The sequence below is a fragment of the Podarcis filfolensis genome (assembly GCF_964270895.1).
Source record: "Podarcis filfolensis genome assembly, chromosome: 8".
Taxonomy (NCBI): domain Eukaryota; kingdom Metazoa; phylum Chordata; class Lepidosauria; order Squamata; family Lacertidae; genus Podarcis; species Podarcis filfolensis.
The window spans coordinates 75,897,358-75,917,772 of record NC_139611.1 but is presented as its reverse complement, the minus strand read 5'-3'; positions in this window follow the sequence as shown (position 1 = coordinate 75,917,772).

The window sequence follows — 20,415 nt, the reverse complement described above, 5'->3', positions numbered from 1 at the left end:
GAGTGTGCTAGCTATTGAGGTGGCACCTTGCCATATGAAATCTCATATTTTAAAGCATTATTTCTGTGCTCATCACACTTCTTCCTGTCTTGTCAAATGTGCTCCTTGGTAAGGTTGGCCTAACACATGTTGGCACCTGAGGCAAACCACAAAATACTACTTCCCCATTCCAGGGGAAAAGGGGTTAAGTGAAGACTGACATCAAGAACAATGTGAGGGGTGAGGAATAAAGATCTCCACAGGAAACATTCCACATAATGACCTGCCATCTCGATCCCATTTTATCTGTGGCCCAGTAGCAGCAGGAATCCAATATGGGTACGACTTTCAGATATCCTCATATCTTAGGAACCTGTCTGTACCAACCTATCAGCATTTATTTGCGTGCTGAGGTCCCCCAAAACACCCCTACCCCAATAACTCACACATCACTCATAAATTTTTGTTTAAGGTTTTTGGCATAGTTTTGGCCACAACTTTATTAAACATACAAATTGTGAGTGGTTGCTTAGGCATTGGTTATGACTAGCTGTCCCCCCCGCCTTGGGGGACAGCACTGACTCCCGGATTCCAGCGAGAGCCAGTGTGGAGGAACAAGATCAGGGATAACTGGAGCTGCGACACAGACCCTCAGCTTCTCCCCGCATGCTCCCAGGAGCTTACGCGGCCCGCACCCGATTCCAGGGGTTTGGACGAGAGGATGGTAAGCCCCTGAATTCCTTTAACAGAATTCCCATGCAGCAGCAGCATTGGAGGGGCAGGCACAGCCAATCCATACCCCTCCACCAACCAATTTAAACCAATGCCTAACCGCCTTGCTTAGGCATTGGTTATGACTAGCTGTCCCCCCCGCCTTGGGGGACAGCACTGACTCCCGGATTCCAGCGAGAGCCAGTGTGGAGGAACAAGATCAGGGATAACTGGAGCTGCGACACAGACCCTCAGCTTCTCCCCGCATGCTCCCAGGAGCTTACGCGGCCCGCACCCGATTCCAGGGGTTTGGACGAGAGGATGGTAAGCCCCTGAATTCCTTTAACAGAATTCCCATGCAGCAGCAGCATTGGAGGGGCAGGCACAGCCAATCCATACCCCTCCACCAACCAATTTAAACCAATGCCTAACCGCCTTGCTTAGGCATTGGTTATGACTAGCTGTCCCCCCCGCCTTGGGGGACAGCACTGACTCCCGGATTCCAGCGAGAGCCAGTGTGGAGGAACAAGATCAGGGATAACTGGAGCTGCGACACAGACCCTCAGCTTCTCCCCGCATGCTCCCAGGAGCTTACGCGGCCCGCACCCGATTCCAGGGGTTTGGACGAGAGGATGGTAAGCCCCTGAATTCCTTTAACAGAATTCCCATGCAGCAGCAGCATTGGAGGGGCAGGCACAGCCAATCCATACCCCTCCACCAACCAATTTAAACCAATGCCTAACCGCCAACCTTACAAGTTGTGACGATTTGCTACGCAGTAGGCAAAAACCAAATGGCACACACTAATCAGCCAAATGGAAAAATTCCTACCAGGCCCCCGCACCAAGGCGGACGACCCCATGATAGGCATAGCAAGGTCAAAGCACAAGCCCAAAAGGGAGGGCGGGCGGGTGATCCGGTTCCCACATTGAAAGAGAAAGCAGCTTGCTGTGAACCTTGTTTAAATAACCTGTTCCCACCCCCAAATTGGCAACATCCATTTTATCCCAGCAACTCAAACAGCCAATCCTTGCCAGGCCCCTCTATCTTATACTGCCTGGCAACTATGGGGTGTCTTGCTAGGCCCCATCCGCAACACGTGCTCTCCTTTAGTGAGAACACGCTTTACCAAAGCCAGACTAAATGTACTTCCTTTGGAAGTGCTAAACGGTAGAATGAGAGGCATCCCTTATCATAATACACTTTATGTTCTCAGGACGTCGATTGCATGAAGCATTGTGGGCAATATGAGCAAGCAAGGGACCAACAGATCAAACCCCTACTGGCAAATCTGCCGGGAAAATCAAAACCCTCCCATATTAAATAATCTTTTGGATGACAGGTCTAAAGATATTACCCTGGCCATGGCAAAGTTCCTTTTGGAAGTCAAAAGAAACAAAGATCATCAAGCTCGAGACAAAACAAAATGAGCGCCGCAGTTTCTCTCTCTCTTTTGTTGTTGGCTGTCTTAACTGTACAGTCATACCTCAGGATAAATGTGCTTCAAGTTAAGTATTTTCGGGTTGTGCTCCGCGGTGACCCGGAAGTAACAGAGCGCGTTACTTCTGGGTTTTGCCGCGCGCGCATGCGCAGACAGTCAAAATAATGTCATGCCATCTCATCTAGTGAGTCCCCATTAAGCCCGGCTCAATACAACACCACAAGGGGCTTATTCTCCCCACTTCAGCTGTTGCCACCACATATTGAACTCAGTCCAAAATTGCATCACTGTTCTACTCCCCTACCTCAAACTAAGCAATTGCCGGGAAGTGACAGCCAGCCTCTGGGGGTCTTGGAACATTGCATCCATGAACACCAAAATCCCGCAATCATTGTATCCATGAATGCCAAAATCCCGTCTTTCTTCTCCTTCCCTTCTGTTGCTCTTAAAGCTTCTCCAGTCTCCCCATTCAGGGACTGAATTGCTGGCCTGTCTCTTCCCCAGAGGGATGCGGGTGGTGCTGTGGTCTAAACCACTGAGCCTCTTGGCTTCCCGATCACGGGGTGAGCTCCCATTGCTCTGTCCCAGTTCCTGCTAACCTAGCAGTTCAAAAACACACCCGTGCAAGTAGATAAATAGGTACCACTGTGGTGGGAAGGTAAACGGCATTTCCATGTGCTCTGGTTTCCTTCACGGTGTCCCGTTGCACCAGAAGTGGTTAAGTCATGCTGGCCACATGACAAGGAAAGCTGTCTGTGGAGTAACGCTGGCTCCCTTGGCCTGAAAGCGAGATGAGCACCACAACCCCATAGTTGCCTTTGACTGGACTTAACCGTCCAGGGATCATTTACCTTTTTTACCTTTCTTCCCCAGAAGATACAGCCTCAGACTCTGGCTTATCTGATGGTTGCCTGGCTTCCAACACTTCCTCTATTCCTCTTGAGAACAAACAGATTATTCCCTGGGGAAAAGGGGGTGGGCTGTCCTCTCTAAACTCAGACAGCTTGCATCTACTGAGTTAGCTTCTGGGGATCTTGGAACATTGTATCCATGAACGCCAAAATCCCGCAAACTTCGTACATTGGTACCTCCGGATATGAAGGGTATCTGTTCTGGAGCCTCGTTCGCATCCTTAAGAGAATGCAACCCGCATCTGTGCATGCTCGCAATTCGCCACTTCCGCGCATGCGCATGACGTCATTTTGACCATATGCGCATGAGCGAGTGGAGAAACCCAGAAGTAACGGGTTTCATTACTTCCAGGTCACCGCAGAGCGCAACCCGAAACTGCTCAACCTGAAGCAACTTCAACCTGAGGTATGACTGTATCCATGAATGCCAAAATCCCGCCTTTCTTCTCCTTCCCTTCCCTTGCTCTTAAAGCTTCTCCAGTCTCTTCATTCAGGGACTGAATGGCTGGCCTGTCTCTTCACCAGAAGGGTGCGGGTGGCGCTGTGGTCTAAACCACTGAGCCTCTTGGGCTTGCCAATCACGGGGTGAGCTCCCGTTGCTCTGTCCTAGCTCCTGCCAACCTAGCAGTTCAAAAGCACGCCAGTGCTAATAGATAAATAGATACTGCTATGGCGGGAAGGTAAATGGCATTTTGTTGTGCTCTGGTTTCCGTCATGGTGTCCCATTGCACCACAAGCGGTTTAGTCATGCTGGCCACATGACCCGGAAAGCTATCTGTGGACAAACGCTGACTCCCTTGGCCTGAAAGCGAGATGAGCGCCACACCTCCATAGTTGCCTTTGACTGGGCTTAACTGTTGAGCGGTCCTTTACCCTTTTTACCTTTCTTCCACAGAAGACACTGTCATGTGACAAAGACACATGAGAGCAGAAGCAGCAAAGCAGGCTAGGAAGTGCTGGGACTGCACAATCATTTGGGCCTACTAAAGTTATTCAGGCCTAACTGCTAACTGTTGAATCACTCTGACATGTAACTCAGCAGCCAGTTTCTCTCTGTGCTCTCTGTAAGTTTTCAGTCAGAGTCAGTCTGCCTCAGCTGTAAGCAGAGTCAGTATGTAATCTCAGTCAAACTGTTTGGAACCATGTTGTTTATGTAGAAGTTTAATTTAATTCAGTAAAGCTCTTATTCTTTCAATTAAAAATTCTGCATTATTAATTTACGCTGCGTGTCAGACTTCGCCTCAGACTCTGGCTTATCTAATGGTTGCCTGGCTTCCAACTCTTCCTCTCTTCCTCTTCCTCAGATTATTCCCTAGGAAGAAGGGGTGGGTGGGCTGTCCTCTCTAAACTCAAACAGACAACTTGCATCTGCAGAGTTAGCCCTTTGCTAGCTCAGCTCAATTTCTGAGGGGGGCATGTTCCTGACAGCCCCTATGAATCCAGCTACCTAAGATGGTTGCCACATCTTGCCTCATGGGTGGCACCATCCTGCACCTTGATATGCCAAACTACACATTCAGCACCCTCACTATGTAACCAGCATCACTAACACCAAATGGGGAAAATAATAATAATAATAATTTATTATTTATACCCCACCCCCATCTGGCTGGGTTTCCCCAGCCACTCTGGGCGGCTTCCAACAAAACACTAAAATACAATAACCTATTAAACATTAAAAGCTTCCTTAAATAGGGCTGCCTTCAGATGTCTTCTAAAAGTTTGGTAGTTATTTTTCTCTTTGAAATCTGCTGGGAGGGCATTCCACAGGGCGGGTGCCACTACCGAGAAGGCCCTCTGCCTGGTTCCCTGTAACTTGGCTTCTCATAGCGAGGGAACCGCCAGAAGGCCCTCAGCACTGGACCTCAGTGTCCAGGCAGAATGATGGAGGTGAAGACACTCCTTCAGGTATACGGGGCTGGGGCCGTTTAGGGCTTTAAATGTCAGCACCAACACTTTGAATTGTGCTCGCAAACGTACTGGAAGCCAGTGTAGGTCTTTGAAGACCGGTGTTACTGTTACGAAAAAGGAGCAATGCTGCTGAGTGCTCCAGATGGCTGGAAAGCCAAACAGGATGTTGATGTTATGGGACTGTACCGTGGGAACCAGGGACAGTCTATTATGTGCTCTGAGCACCGGATGTTAGCTCAGAGTGGCACATGACCCTGTACTGGAAGTACATGGGTGGAGTTATTTTCTCTCTGCTGTGGCTGCTGATGTGAGAGGGTGCAGACATGTTTCCTCTGCACTGCTGAAAGACAGAAATAAAGGCATGTAAATACATTTCTGTCTGTCTCTCTCCCCTCCCTGGGGATGGCAGGGGGGAGTGGTTGTGTTCTTCTCACGTTGAGGAGGATCGGCCGATAGAGACCTCGCCTTGTCTTGCCGGGAGTCGCTGACGGGGGAGGCCAACATGGAATCAAGCCGGGCACCTGGAGAGTGGCCAAGTTCCTCTGACAAGGCTTGATTCAACATATGGTAGCAGACGCTGCTGGTTATCTGATCCATGGGAATCAGCATGAGAGGTGAGAGGTTGATGGATCGTGTGCCATCCTCTGCACCAAGGAAAGAAGATAATGTCTGCATTGCAGCCAGAAGCTGAACAGACGGCTGGACACCAAGAGGGGGTGTTTTCCAAGCAACGGAGCCCCAAAAAGGTATGCTGAATATCGGGCTAAAAGTGTGAATGCAGATTGATTTATTCTCTGGTTCACGAGAGCTGCGTTTGGAAAAACAGCTCTGAGAGCCTAGGCTTGCATACCAGAGATTTTTGTGGTTAGATAACGAAGAAGAAGTATGCACAGTTGCTAAGCAACGACGGTCAGTCGCCTCGGAAAGTTACTGACACCTGGGGCTGGCTCAGTCAGAGCCGGGAAAGCAAAGTTGTTTTGACTGTGAGACAGCTTGGAGATTGCCTGCCTGAGAGAGGCAGAAAGACAGCTCAAAAAGGAGCTTTTGGGATTTTACTAGCTCGAGTGTGAGAGCTGAGACTTGGCTTCAAAATGGATGCCAAGAAGGGGGGGACCTTGCCTTACCCGCCTCCCCTGACTAATGACAATTATTCATCTTGGTCTGTAAAGATGAAGGCCCTGCTGCAGAATCAGAGGATTTTTGGGGTGATTGAGAACCCCATCCCTCAAGCACCAACCCGAGGTTGGGAATCACAGAATGTGAAGGCCAGGACGGCTATAATTCTGTGTGTCTCGGATGATCAACTTGTGCATATTCAGGATTTGGAATATGCGCGTGAGATTTGGGAGACGCTGCGTAGAACACATCAGAGAGATGCTGGATCTTCAGCGTTGCTGTATTTTGAGAAGCTGACCAATCTGAGGCTTGCGCCTGATGGAGATGTTCAAGCGCACCTGACGGAAATGAAATATCTGCGCCAACAGATGGTGGAACGCAATTTCCGTCTGCAGGAGGAAGTGTTTTGCTTCATGATGATAAACAGCTTAAATCGGACTTACAAAACGGTTGCCAGTCAGCTGGGTTCCCTTCCGGCGAATGAATTGACCGCGGAGAGGGTGTCTGCCGTTGTTTTGAATGAACACGACAGGCTTGCTGCACTGGAGGTGAAGGACAGGGGGAGGGAAGAACGGAGTTCTAATTCCCCCACTGTTGTTGCTACTGGAGAGGATGCTGTAGCTTTGAACGTTGTCCGATGCTACAATTGTGGACAGGCTGGGCATCTTCAGCGGAGCTGCAAGAAGCCACGCCAGCCAACAGGAGCGAAGGGCCGCTCAGCAAAGCCTGAGGCAGCAGGCAAAGGTCATACCAAGTCTTCGGTGAAACCTGCAAAGGCCCTGATGGCGAAAGGAGCCACGCCAGATGTTGGACATGCTTTTGTAATCGATACGGGCTGTAATTTTCATATGTCCCCGCACAGAGGACTCTTTTCAACGTTTAAGAAGCAAAGCTTCGCTGTGGAACAAGCCAACGGTCAGAAGCTGGAAGCGACCGGGGTTGGAACTGTGTATCTTAAGAGTCTGAACCTGACTATACACAACGTCTACTTGGTTCCTGAATTGAAGTTCAATCTGCTGAGTGTATCGCAGATTGCAAAGAAAGGACTAAAACTGTCCTATGATGCTGAGATCTGCAAGATCTTCATAGATGGAGAGTTATATCTTTCTGCTAGAGAGAAAGGTGGACTGTATTTGTTGGACTTTGACCAAAGTGATTACATGGAATGTAATTCTGAGTCTAACTTGATTTCTCTTGCAGGTGTGACCAAAACGAGCGCCAAGAAGGTGGCCAGGGTCGACAGAGCGTTTCAGCGGGTGTATGCTGATGTGATTGGTCCTCTAGAACCGTCTAGAGGCAATGCAAGATTTTATCTTGTGTGTGTGGATCATTTCTCTAACTTTGTCTGGATTTATGTGGTAAAGAAGCCACAGGAAGCCTTGGAAAGGTTTCAGGAGTTTTGTGACAAAGTTAAAGATATGCATGGTGCTAACATTGATTGTCTTTTGACAGATGAGAAGCAGATTTTTCTTTTACAGGATTTCCAGAGGTTCCTGCACAAGAAAGGGATAAGACACAAGGTTGCTGTTTCAGCGGAAGCGTGGAACAGGGGTGTCTGTGTACGGGTGAACAAAGAATTGCAAAAGGGGATGAATGCGCAATTGCTTAGTTCACATCTGCCACATGAGTTCTGGGCGGAGTCACTCATGTCGTTTTGTCATGCGTGGGTGAGAAAGGTTTCAAGAGAGTTGGGAAGTTCTCCTTTTGAGAAACTGTTCCAGAGAAAACCTTCTGTTGCCCATTTCAAGGTTTTTGGGTCTCATGTGAGGACAGAAGCTCCAGGTGGAGTAAAGAATGCCAGAGGCATTTTTGTGGGATATGAAAAGGGTCTCTACAGAGTAATTTTGTCTGAATCTGGTCAGGTGATTCTCACAAAATTTCTAGAGAGTGCTCCCAAACAAGAGAGAGTGATTGTACACACATTTCCCACAGAGGACGATTCAGATGATGATGATGATTTCACAGAGTACAGTGGTACTGAGAGTGACAGTGATAGCTCAGAGAGCACAGTTGTCACAGTCATTGAGAGGAAATCTCACACAATGGATAGACCTTCACAGGTGAAGGATGAGCCACTGTTAACTATTGGAACTGGTTCTCCTAGGAGTCCTGAGACAGAACCAGTGAGCAGAGAGGATCAGCACCTCATACGCAGGTCTGAGAGAGTCACAAAGGGTGAACCACCCAAAAGGTACTCAGAAGAGTTTGCTAACTTAGCTGTTGCATGTGTTGCTGTTGTAAACAACCGAGGACGGGTTGGAGCTGTGTCTAAGTCAGAGACAAAGACACAACAGAGAGTTGCTAGCCAAGGTAATGCAGATGCACTCATTCCTTGGAAGCCAGACAACCAGAGAGGTACACTGGGGAAACCAGTGGCGGGTAGTTCCAAGGGTGGAACTGAAACAACAGGGGAGTGTTATGTGTATAACAACTGTTTGTTTTCTTCTCTGGATCACGCTTTGCTTGCCGCAACATGCATTGATTCTTTTGGGGGAGGTTGTTACGAAAAAGGAGCAATGCTGCTGAGTGCTCCAGATGGCTGGAAAGCCAAACAGGATGTTGATGTTCTGGGACTGTACCGTGGGAACCAGGGACAGTCTATTATGTGCTCTGAGCACCGGATGTTAGCTCAGAGTGGCACATGACCCTGTACTGGAAGTACATGGGTGGAGTTATTTTCTCTCTGCTGTGGCTGCTGATGTGAGAGGGTGCAGACATGTTTCCTCTGCACTGCTGAAAGACAGAAATAAAGGCATGTAAATACATTTCTGTCTGTCTCTCTCCCCTCCCTGGGGATGGCAGGGGGGAGTGGTTGTGTTCTTCTCACGTTGAGGAGGATCGGCCGATAGAGACCTCGCCTTGTCTTGCCGGGAGTCGCTGACGGGGGAGGCCAACATGGAATCAAGCCGGGCACCTGGAGAGTGGCCAAGTTCCTCTGACAAGGCTTGATTCAACAGTTACATGGTCTCGGCGGCCGTTCCCAGTCACCAGTCTAGCTGCCGCATTCTGGATTAGTTGTAGTTTCCGGGTCACCTTCAAAGGTTAGACCACATTGCAGTAGTCCAAGCGAGAGATAACCAGAGACTCTGGTGAGACAGTCCGCCGGCAGGTAGGGTCTCAGCCTGCGTACCAGATGGAGCTGATAAACAGCTGTCCTGGACACAGAATTGACCTGTGCCTCCATGGACAGCTGTGAGTCCAGAATGACTCCCAGGCTGCGCACCTGGTCCTTCAGAAGCACAGTTACACCATTCAGGACCAGGGAATCCTCCACACCCACCCGCCTCCTGTCCCCAAAAAACAGTACTTATGTCTTGTCAGGATTCAACCTCAATCTGTTAGCCGCTATCCATCCTCCTTTTTTTTTAAAAAAAAAAGTTTTTATTGTTAAAATAATTCAGCTTTAATACACACATATTGTGAATATAGAAACATACAAACATACATTTCATAGAATCCTTAAAAATGTTCAAACATACCTACACTCAATCCCACAGATAATTCCTTTTCCCATCACCATCCACCACCCCTCACCCCACCTTTGTGTTAGACTTCCAATCTACTCAATTGCAATTTCTTTCCACTTCTATTACTTTCTTTCACACAATTTAACCTAATTTCATGCTTCTTTTTCTATTACATATTGTTATCCATCTTATTTAGTATTCCAGTATTTAAAACAGAACTTGTTTATTCTAATAGGAGTTCTGATTTTTCAATATGGCTTTGCAAGTATCCTTTAAACACCTTCTAGTCCCTGTCTATCTTCTCTTTTGAGATCCTTCCAATTTTTCCCATTGTTTTGGATATTTTGTAGTACTCCAATAATTTGGCAAGCCACTCTATTTTTGTTGGTATAATACCACTTTTGCAATTTTTCGCAATCAATAGCATTGTGGCTACTGTTGCATATAAATATAATGTGTTGTCTTCTTCCTTTAGACTTCCTGGTACTATTCCCAATAGAAAACCTTCTGGTGTTTTCCTAAATGAATATCTGAAGATTTTTTTCATTTCGTTATATATTGTTTCCCAAAATTGTTTGATATTTAAACAATTCCACCATATATAGCCGCCATACATATATAGCCGCCATACATCCTCCAACCACCTCCAGACAATCACACAGGACCTGCACCACGTTCAGTGGTTCCGATTTGAAAGAGAGATAGAACTGGGTATCATCCGCATACTGATAAACACCCAGCCCAAACCCCCGATGATCTCTCCCAGCGGCTGCATGTAGATGTTGAAAAGCATGGGGGAGTGGACAGAACCCCGAGGCACCCCACAAGTGAGAGCCCAGGGGTCTGAACACTCATCCCCCACCACCAATTTCTGAACACGGCCCAGGAGGAAGGAGCAGAACCACTGTAAAACAGTGCCCCCAGCTCCCAGCCCCTCTAGGCAATCCAGAAGGATGTTATGGTTGATGGTGTCAAAAGCCGCTGAGAGATCCAGCAGAACTAGGAAACAGCTCTCACCTTTGTCCCTAGCCCGCCGAAGATCATCGACCAGTGCGACCAAGGCAGTTTCAGTCCCATGATGAGGCCTGAATCCCAACTGAAAGAGATCCAAATGGTCCGCTTCTTCCATGCGTTCCTGGAGTTGTTCAGCAACCACTTGCTCAATCACCTTGCCCAAGAATGGATGATTTGAGACTGGGTGATAGTTGGCCATATTAGCAGCATCTAAAGATGGTTTTTTAAGAAGCAGTTTGATAACCGCCTCTTTCAGCGGGTCTGGGAAGGCTCCCTCACAGAGAGAAGCATTCACCACCCCGCGAAGCCCATCGCCAAGTCCTTCCCAGCTAGCTTTTATAAGCCAGGATGGGCAAGGTTTTACAGCTCTGTGACTCCAGTGTCTGAAGTCTGTGATAGTTAAAGGATGCTATCGCTGGATTCCCTATGTAGAAAAAGTTTGCCTACATGGAGATAAGGCTCCTAAATATTTATGCAACTGCTTGCTGGTTGGTCCCATCTATGAGGACTTAAGAGAAGTTTTGTTCAAATATTTAAATCTCCCAACTGAGAGATGGATAGGTATATGATTAACTTTTTATTAAGGGGCAAGTGCCCATACACTTCTGAAAAAGTGGTCTGTTCTGCCTTTACAGTGACGATTATAAAGAGAAAAAATTGTTCTGCTTTTATCCTGTTTTATGTATTTTAGATTTTGTAATTGCTTCAGCTAAACCAATAAATAATAATTGCATTTGTATCTGAAACAGAACTAAGAACCAAAATTTTATGTCTCATAACCATTTATTTTGTTTTGTAATATCATAATGAAAACTTAACTATTTGTTAATGATACACTACAGGGTTCTTTGTAGTTAGAATCTACAATCCTCACATTTTGAGCCATTTTTCTCTACTCCTTGCTTCCCTTTACCTCCACCAAAAGCAAAAAAGAAAGAACCACAGATCCTGTGACCTGGATTTCACCACTAGGCCTCCAATTTTCCTTCATTGCCATGGATTTTGCAATGCACAAGGAAGAGGTCTACACTGTCCTATTTACCCTTCATGTTCAGGCTGGTGTGAGATTCCTGAAGCATTATAACATCTTTTTTGGGTAATAAAAAGGACATATCCCCCAGATCCAAGTATTCTTCTGTTTTTCGTGATGGCACAAAAATCTGTTGTTCCACAACCTTGGAACGTGAAAATGTGGCGATTAAAGGGGGCTAGAAAAAAATGAAAGAAATGTTGACATTAGTCCTTTACCCAGGTACTAGGAGATTTTGCTTGTGAGACTAAATGAGAATTTTAGTAAGTTAGTTTTAAAATGTGTATATTTAAGAAATCTGAAAAATATAATTTCATCGGAACATGAATATACAAAATTTTCAACATCAGAAGTTAAGGTAAAAAAATAACTCCTATGTAATTCAGAATTGCCATCATACCCAAAGGAGTCTCAAGACACAAAGAGTATTAGTAAACAGGTTATATTTATAAAATATAATGAAATTAGAGGATCTGAAAATAAGCCTAATTAACTAGATTAAGTAGATCAAATTCTAGTGTGCAGCTGAGTTCCAATAAAATGGGAGGAATTCTATCCCTGCCATCTCCTGGGCATGTTAAAAGCCACATGCTGTGGCCACACAGCAAGATTTGAAAACAACACTCCCTCCCTGGTGTGGGAGTCTTGAGTGTTTGAACCTGGCATGGGTATACAGTGTGATGCACCTGCATAAGAAACTGGAGTTGCACTCCATTGTCTCTCAGGATGGTTGGATGCCAGCTGAGGCTTCCTCATTGCCCCACTGTGATCTAAGCATCCAGTGAATCCTCCTTTTATTTTACAAGTTTCATGTTAAACCCATCTAAGATGAAGTAAGTGAAAAGGGGGTACTGCAGGAGCCAATCAGGAACTCCCCTCAGAATTCTTACTCAGCCCTTAGAAGAGAAATTTGCACAGCCCAGGCTATAAAGGGCAGGAAAAGGATCAGAAGAAAGAATATAGGGCAGAAGCAGCTCAAATGGCCTTGACTCTGCCTCTTCCTTTATGGGGCAAATCAACCCATATTCCCTTCCCCCATTCATTCCAAATACCCTCTTCTTTTCAGAAAGGAGGGATTTGGCAAATTTGTCTTGTCTTCATACAGCATTATTCCTCAAAACTATGTTGATTGGGACATATTCATCTAAGGCTGGATCTAGACACATCAAAAAAATGTGATTTAGTTAAATGCATTGCAAACTTCATACAAGCAAATGCCATTTACAAAAGACGGGATTCCATCACATCATCTTGTGTCACAGTGTTATAACGATTTTAAAGTGCTATATCTTTACTAATGTAGTAAATCATGACATCAGCAAAATGATGTATTCTTGTGGAACTGAGTATATCCTCCCTCTCTTCGTTCTCCTAAATACATTCTGGGTTTTCCCCCAATTCTGTGGAGCAGATTTTGGGACGATACAGAGCACATACAGGCAGAAGAAAACGGACATCCTGTTGCACAACTGTAAATCCTTGCACTGATTTAGCCAGATACTGCCCATTGTCACAGAATTTAAGGAAACTTATTACATGCCTTTTACATAATAAATATGCTTTTTGAGCAAGAGGGACACATTTTGTCCTGGACTGCAACCCAATGGTGGAGAGATCCAAATGCAACTGGGGTGAAGCAATGAATGCACTTTTTACTTTTGTTCAGAAGGGTGTTTTATATACACATCTCGCCTTGAATACTCCTTCTGGACAAGTAAGTAGCATTATGAGAGTTAAACGACACAGTGTGAGTTGCAATGTTACCTATATGAAGACCTCCTTTAAAAACAACACACTGGGTCTCATTTTCAAGGCAGTTGATGGTCTTCTCACTTTTACACTTTTTGGTCCTTTTGGAGAAGCAGGCTGGGCACTTCAGGCCATTTTCAGCCAGCATGTTGCGATCAGGAACTGCCAAAATCAAAAGTATAGTGAGCATGTTAATGGTTTTATCTGTTTTTGTACCTGTATGTTATATTACTGTAATTCACCCAAGGGTTTTACAGTTTTGGTGGGGCACCTACAAGTATTATTGGATGAAAAGATTATCTAGACCCAGTCTGGGCTTATGACTGACATTGGGACAGATTCAGGAGAAGCCTGTTTGGAAAGGGAACCCATCCCTTCTCAGGCAGAGATGTAGCTGCCCAAGAGGTCCTTTTTTTAACAGTTTCTCCTCATGCCTGCTTCTTCGTCCTGCTTGCCTGAGCTGCTCAACCCATACAGTGGTTCCTCGGGTTAAGTACTTAATTTGTTCCAGAGGTCAGTTCTTAACCTGAAACTGTTCTTAACCTGAAGCACCACTGATGGGAAGTTTTGCTTCTGCACATGACTAGAATGTTCAGTTCACATTGAGTTCACATTGACTTCATGAAAACATCGTACCCTGACCTGTTCTTAATGCATGGTTAACCACATCTACGGAATGTAATAGTTATGTTATTTTAAGTCTTGCTATATCAATCACTAGTAATAGTTTAATAAGGAGGTTATCAATCACTAGTAATAGTTTAATAAGGAGGTTTTCACGCCTGTCCAGTTCTGTGTTCCCTTTCCCAACCTTTAATCTATTGGTGATTAATGTCTATATGTAACCCTTGCATTGTATTTGTGTTAACCAATCAGCAACAAGCACATATGTGGCAATGCTGTAATATTCAATAAAAGGGACTCCCCGAGACATGCTCGGTAGATGCCTCCCATATGACACTTGTCATTCGTCTGTCGTTTATTTCAACCCAACACACCACTTTAGCTAATGGGGCCTCCCGCTGATGCCGCACCACTGCCGCACGATTTCTGTTCTCATCCTGAAGCAAAGTTCTGAAGCCGAGGTACTATTTCTGGGTTAGCGGAGTCTGTAACCTGAAGTGTATGTAACCTGAAGCATATGTAACCCGAGGTACCACTGTATAGCCATTTGGGGCTGTCTCACCCCATTTGAATGAGGCACATGTCCTCTGAGTACTGCTGATTGACTAAGGATCCAGCCCTTGGCCAAGTCCAGTGCACAGCCCTAACATGCTAAGGATTCTAAAATGATGCAGAAACTTACAGACCTTACAGAAACTTACAGCTGAGAGTTGCATTGTTACACAGTTCAGTGTTGCAGCAGTGCCTCTTCATCTGAAAGAATTTACCATTCCCTGCAGTGAAGCTGTAATCGCCTGCATCACAATACCTGGTTGGGGTGCATTCATTCAAAAGTTGCACTCGGCGTCTCCCTATGAAAAAGAATTTGAAAGAAAAATCTTGATCTGGAAAAATATGTAGGTCTATTGCTCTTAATGCACATTCATTGTAATGGTTCCAATTTTCTTTGATGCCTGAATCAGGACAATATGGAAAGTGTTATTAAATTTGGTAATCTAAAGTGAGGTGCTATTTAATTTTTGCATATTTATTTAAATGTGTGTGCAGTGCAATATCATAAAAGGAAAAAAATATCAAAATGCTTTTCAGTATTAACACATAAAAGAGATAAAAGACAGTTAAGTTCAACTATCTTAACCTGGATCTAATCCAACAGCAAAAGACAAAAAAGTAAGGCAAATCTTACCTAAATTTGTCCGCAGAACACTGGCAGAACAGGAATATTTATTGGAGTCACAACGTCTTGTTAAATTGCTTTGTGGTGTCAGTGCATTGTAGTTTTGGATATAGCTGCACATCAGAGGTAATGCTGAGGACAGGAGCAAAATATTACTTTGTGGATTATTATTATCATTAACATCATCATTATTTGGTTTTGTGGTTTGCTTAATGAGACACAGCAGAGGAGATTAAACTGTGGAATTTTCTACAATACATAGTCGATGCCACCAATTTGAATGGCTTTAGAAGGGAATTAGACAAATTGATGGAGAATAAGACTCTCAGTAGCTACAAATCATGTGGCTCCATCCCAGCTCCTCCAACCTAGCAGATTGAAAGCATACTAGTGGAAGTAGATAAATAGGAATCTCTGTGACGGGAAGCTAAACGGCATTTCCGTGGGCTCTTGCTTACGTCACAGTGTTCCATTACGTCAGAAGCGGTTTGGTCATGCTGACCACATGACCCGGAAAGCTGTCTGTGGACAAACGTCAGCTCCCTCGGCCTGAAAGCGAGATGAGCGCCGCACCTCCATAGTCGCCTTTGACTGGACTTAACCATCCAGGGCTCCTTTACCTTTTCCTTTTTTACTGTCACATCCAAAGTCTATGGGAAGTTGCTGTGTCCTTCATGGATAAACAGCAATATACTGATCAAAGTGCAATGAAAGCCTCAAGGTATTGCTCAGGTGACTGCTCAAGTGCCAAGGTAGACATAGCTCAGGGCTGTTAAAAGATGCCAGGAACATCCTATTAGGCATTGAATGGGACACAATGACTCCAAGATCAACACTGAGAGCTGATTAAATCATTTTTCGGAACTTAATCCCTCCTTGTTTTAATTGTGTCAGATTGTAGGTACAGGGAGAGATACTTTGCCTCAGCTGATCTGTTTAGCCACAGTGTAGCAGCATCCTACTTGGAGTGGCTGATCAGATGTCCATGGGTACAGGACTATCATGACAGGAGGGCAGTAGCCCACTCCCCCTGTTCTCCCCCAGCAACTGGAAATAGTATATCCATCAGAATTAATAGCCCCTGATAGCCTCTACCATAAATGTGACTAGTCCAAACTTAGGTCTATCCAACTGTGGCTTTCATTGCTGATGTGGGTTTTCTATAGCTCGGCCAGAAGAGCATGAGACTCTCATGGTCAAATCCCATGGCGGGAATTGAGGGGTTGGACTAGATGGCCCTTGGGGCCCCTTCCAACTCTACAATTCGATGATTAAACTGAAGAATTTTGCTGATGCAGATTATTCTTTGCTTCAGCAGAATTTCTGATGTCCTGGAGAAGCTAAACTAATTTATCTAGGCCTATTTAGCAATGCAACGCCTTCCTTGATAGCCAAGGATGCTTCTCAAGTTTCTACCCCATCCCTCACCAATAAATATATTTGGCTGGAATGATTGGAGGGAGGGGGCAGGTATTTTAGCAGACCTTGCCCATACCTGTTGCTCATTCTCCATTGGCTTTCTGGCAAGACTTACTTAACAGTTTCATTCCAGAAGGGAAGAGAAGCAGGATGGATTGCCTGACCTTATACCACCCCAGAATTAAAGGGGGCCTCGGAGCTACAAGCATCAAGTGGTACCATAAGGCTTTAAAAATAAAACAGCTAATACATGTTATAAGTAGTTTGGCTTCAGTTCCTTGGGTTAAAATTGAACTTGAGTCCCCAATATCCTCTTCTTAAACCCTCCTAGGCATGCACTGGTAAAACAGATGACCCAATCTTACATATGACTTTCCAGATATGGATGTAACTTTGGCCCCTGTCTGTCCAGTGATAATTGATAACTTTCAGTTTGTATAGCTCAAGGATGTGGACAGGATCCTTGGAAATGTGAGAGCTAATGCATGTGGCAAGCAGGAAAACTTATGCTATTTTTCTGGCTCAGAGTAACTGAAAGGGATGTGGGAAGGATATAATGAAAGGCAAGGAGGGCTGGTCATGCCTCCCCCCCCCCCAAGCTCCAACACACAGTTTGGCTGCTTCACTTACTAACATTCTTCAGCATCCTCACTGAACTCCCTTTCCCCAGCATTCATTTCAGGCTTTGACTTTTTCTGCATGAGGGCTGAGAAACTTGAGCCATCATTAAAATAACAGAAGCCTTTTTGTTAGGTATAACAGGTGAAGAGTTACCAAGAGAAGACAAAAGACTTTTTATGTATGCAACAACGGCAGTGTGAATGCTACTAGCCCAGGGATGGATGGAAGGAGAAGTACCAACAAAAGAAGAATGGCAGTTGAAACTGTTGGAGTATATGGAGATGGCAAATCTTCCGAAACCAGGAAGATCAAGTATTTACTAAAGGCTGGAGTAAATTTGTAATTTACTTAAAAGACCACTGTAAATGGTTAAAATATTTGGCAGGGATGTAAGGACACTTGTAATGTGGAATTATTTATGTTAAATATGGTTAATTAATAGATAGATAATGGTAAAAGATGCGGCAAACATACATTTAAATATGGAATCCATGGAGGGAAGGAAGGAGGTCTGAAGGTTCAAAAGAACCTTGTATTTGAATGTTTGAAAAGGTTGTTTTATATGTACAAAATTATCAAACAGCTAATTAAAAAATATTGTAAAAAAGAAAGAATAAAAAAAACACCAGCTAGGGGCTTAGGAAGCATGGTGTGGTGGGTGCGGTCCGCCTCGGGTGTCACCCTGAGGGGGGTGACAAAATGGCAGGCATGGGGTCTGCATTATGCCCGAGCTACACGTCTCGGGTGTCCGCAGGCTCTGCACTGTCCGCCCACTGCCCCCCCCCCCAGCTGTAGGGCGGCTGAGGGCGCACATACCCTGAGGGTATGGGTGCCACTCGAGTGCCGTCGGTATGGGTGCTGTGAATGCACCATCTATATGGGTGCCGCACATGCGCCACCAGGTGGTTTACCCCGCCATTCAACTCCCACACCAGGTAGAATTAAACCAGTTTTCTGGACAATGACTTCAACAGCTCTAATTAATCTGCCATTTATTTTATTTATTTAAATTTATTTTATTAAAATGTCTATTAAATTGAATCCCTGTTAATTTAAAAGTTATGATTTACTATTACCTCCTCCTCTATGTCCTATTAAGCAAACAAGAAACACGAAATCATCATCATTACATATGAAAATGGGAAATCTCAACACGTGTCTGAACCCGTGTATGAATTAGGGTGCTCATCTGGAGCTTGGCTTGCAGAATGTGACTTGCATTAAACAGAAATCTTCATTGACCCAAAACAATAAATTATTAACTTCATTAATGCACATATTTTCTCCCTCAGTGCAGCCTGAAATGAGCAGTAAATGTGCACTAAGCGAGCATCCAAGCTGAAAATAAACCCCATTCCTCCTCCTTTCTCAACCTGGAAAATGGGTCCACAAAAGTTACTAAAACGTAGAGCTTGCTTGCCCACTCCTACCCAAATTAGTTGTTTGTTTGCACACGAACATCTTGTTCTTATTGATGGTGTTGCTACTTCCCCTTTCACTGCTATCCAAGATGGACCAGATTTGGTGTTAATATGTATTTAGTTTATTCCTTCTTTTTTCATCCCGCGTTCTAACTTCTTATGAAATATTTGTCACATCATTATATTATGCTCAGAGATTCCCCACCCACTAACACCCCACAAGTGTGTGCCCAACATCAATTTCTGGACACAACCCAGAAGGAAAGAGCAGAACCACTGTCAACTCCCAACCCTCCTAGACAGTCCAGAAGAATACCATTGCTGATGGTGTCAAAAGCTGCTGAGAGATCCAGCAGAACCAGGAAACAGCTTTCAACTGTGTCCCCAGACCAAGGGAAACCATCAATCAGCCTTACCAGGGTGGTTTCAGTCCCATGGTGGGGCCTGAAACCCAACTGGAAGGAATCCAAATGGCATGCTTGAAATTATTCTGTGACTCAGTCAGCTTGCCCAGGATTGTAATATTTGAGAATGGGTGATAATTGGTCAAGACACTCAGGATGAAAGAGAGAAATGTGCTAAGAGGAAGACACACTTGGTAAACCCTTACCATGATCAACTCCCTCCTGGAAACCTATGTGTGGTGCCAGTGTGGTGTAGTGGTTAAGAGCGGTAGTCTCGTAATCTGGGGGACTGGGTTCGCGTCTCCGCTCCTCCACATGCAGCTGCTGGGTGACCTTGGGCCAGTTACACTTCTTTGAAGTCTCTCAGTCCCACTCACCTCACAGAGTGTTTGTTGTGGGGGAGGAAGGGAAAGGAGAATGTTAGCCGCTTTGAGACTCCTTAAAGGGAGTGAAAGGCGGGATATCAAATCCAAACTCTTCTTCTCTTCTTCTTCTCTTCTTATGTTCCCGCTGTGGAAGAACGTGTGCATCCAGAATTGGTCTCCACAGTCACTTACAGACTCACTGTTAAGACCATCTTAATGGAAGACAATCTTACTTGGCTATGAGTGATTGCCAAAGAAAGGACAATGTGTTGCTTTCTCTAGGTAATTTAGGATTCCTTACTATTCAATGGACAACTTGTCCTCTCATTCCTAATCTTCCAAAGGACCAAGTTCTCATGGCACCTCCCAGGCAGTTCCAGCCCACTTAATAGGACAACCAAAGGAGGAAAATTAGAAATCTCTGGGAGCTTCCAAATCTTTATCCCATAGGTTTCTTCCAGTATTATAGTCTTGGCTCCCAGATTCTCCTGCCCTTCATCACTATATCCATGTATTCAATATCCCATCTAACAGCACATTGACCTCTCTTCTCTAGCTCCACTGAGTACTCCCTATTCTAGAGGAAATTAATGGAACACAGAATTTCTGGTTTCTACTCACCTACTGAAAACAAGCTCAAGAGGAGGCCTGTGCACAGGAGAGTCTTCATGGTGTTGGGATGATCAAGAGCTAAGAAGGACTTCAAGAAGACCTCATCCCAAAAAGGCAATGGATACAACTATGAGCTTACAGAGGAATTTATACTCAGGGATGGGGGCATCAGGCAGCACTTGCGAACAACTAGTTTAATGAGACGTGGAAACTGGCACAAATGGAGGCTGCATGTTTTCCCAGAGAGCCTGTCATGTAGTCTTGGAACACAAATCACTTTTGAAATTGCATGCAATCTTTTCCAGGAACACCATGAAATTTTGGCAAATGAGAATCCAAGTTACCCCCAGTGTTCTTCACAGTGGGTTTGCGAAAGCGTTTTCACAATCATATTCACGGGGCTCGGTCTACACATGATGTGATCTTCCCCTCCAGGCAAGTTG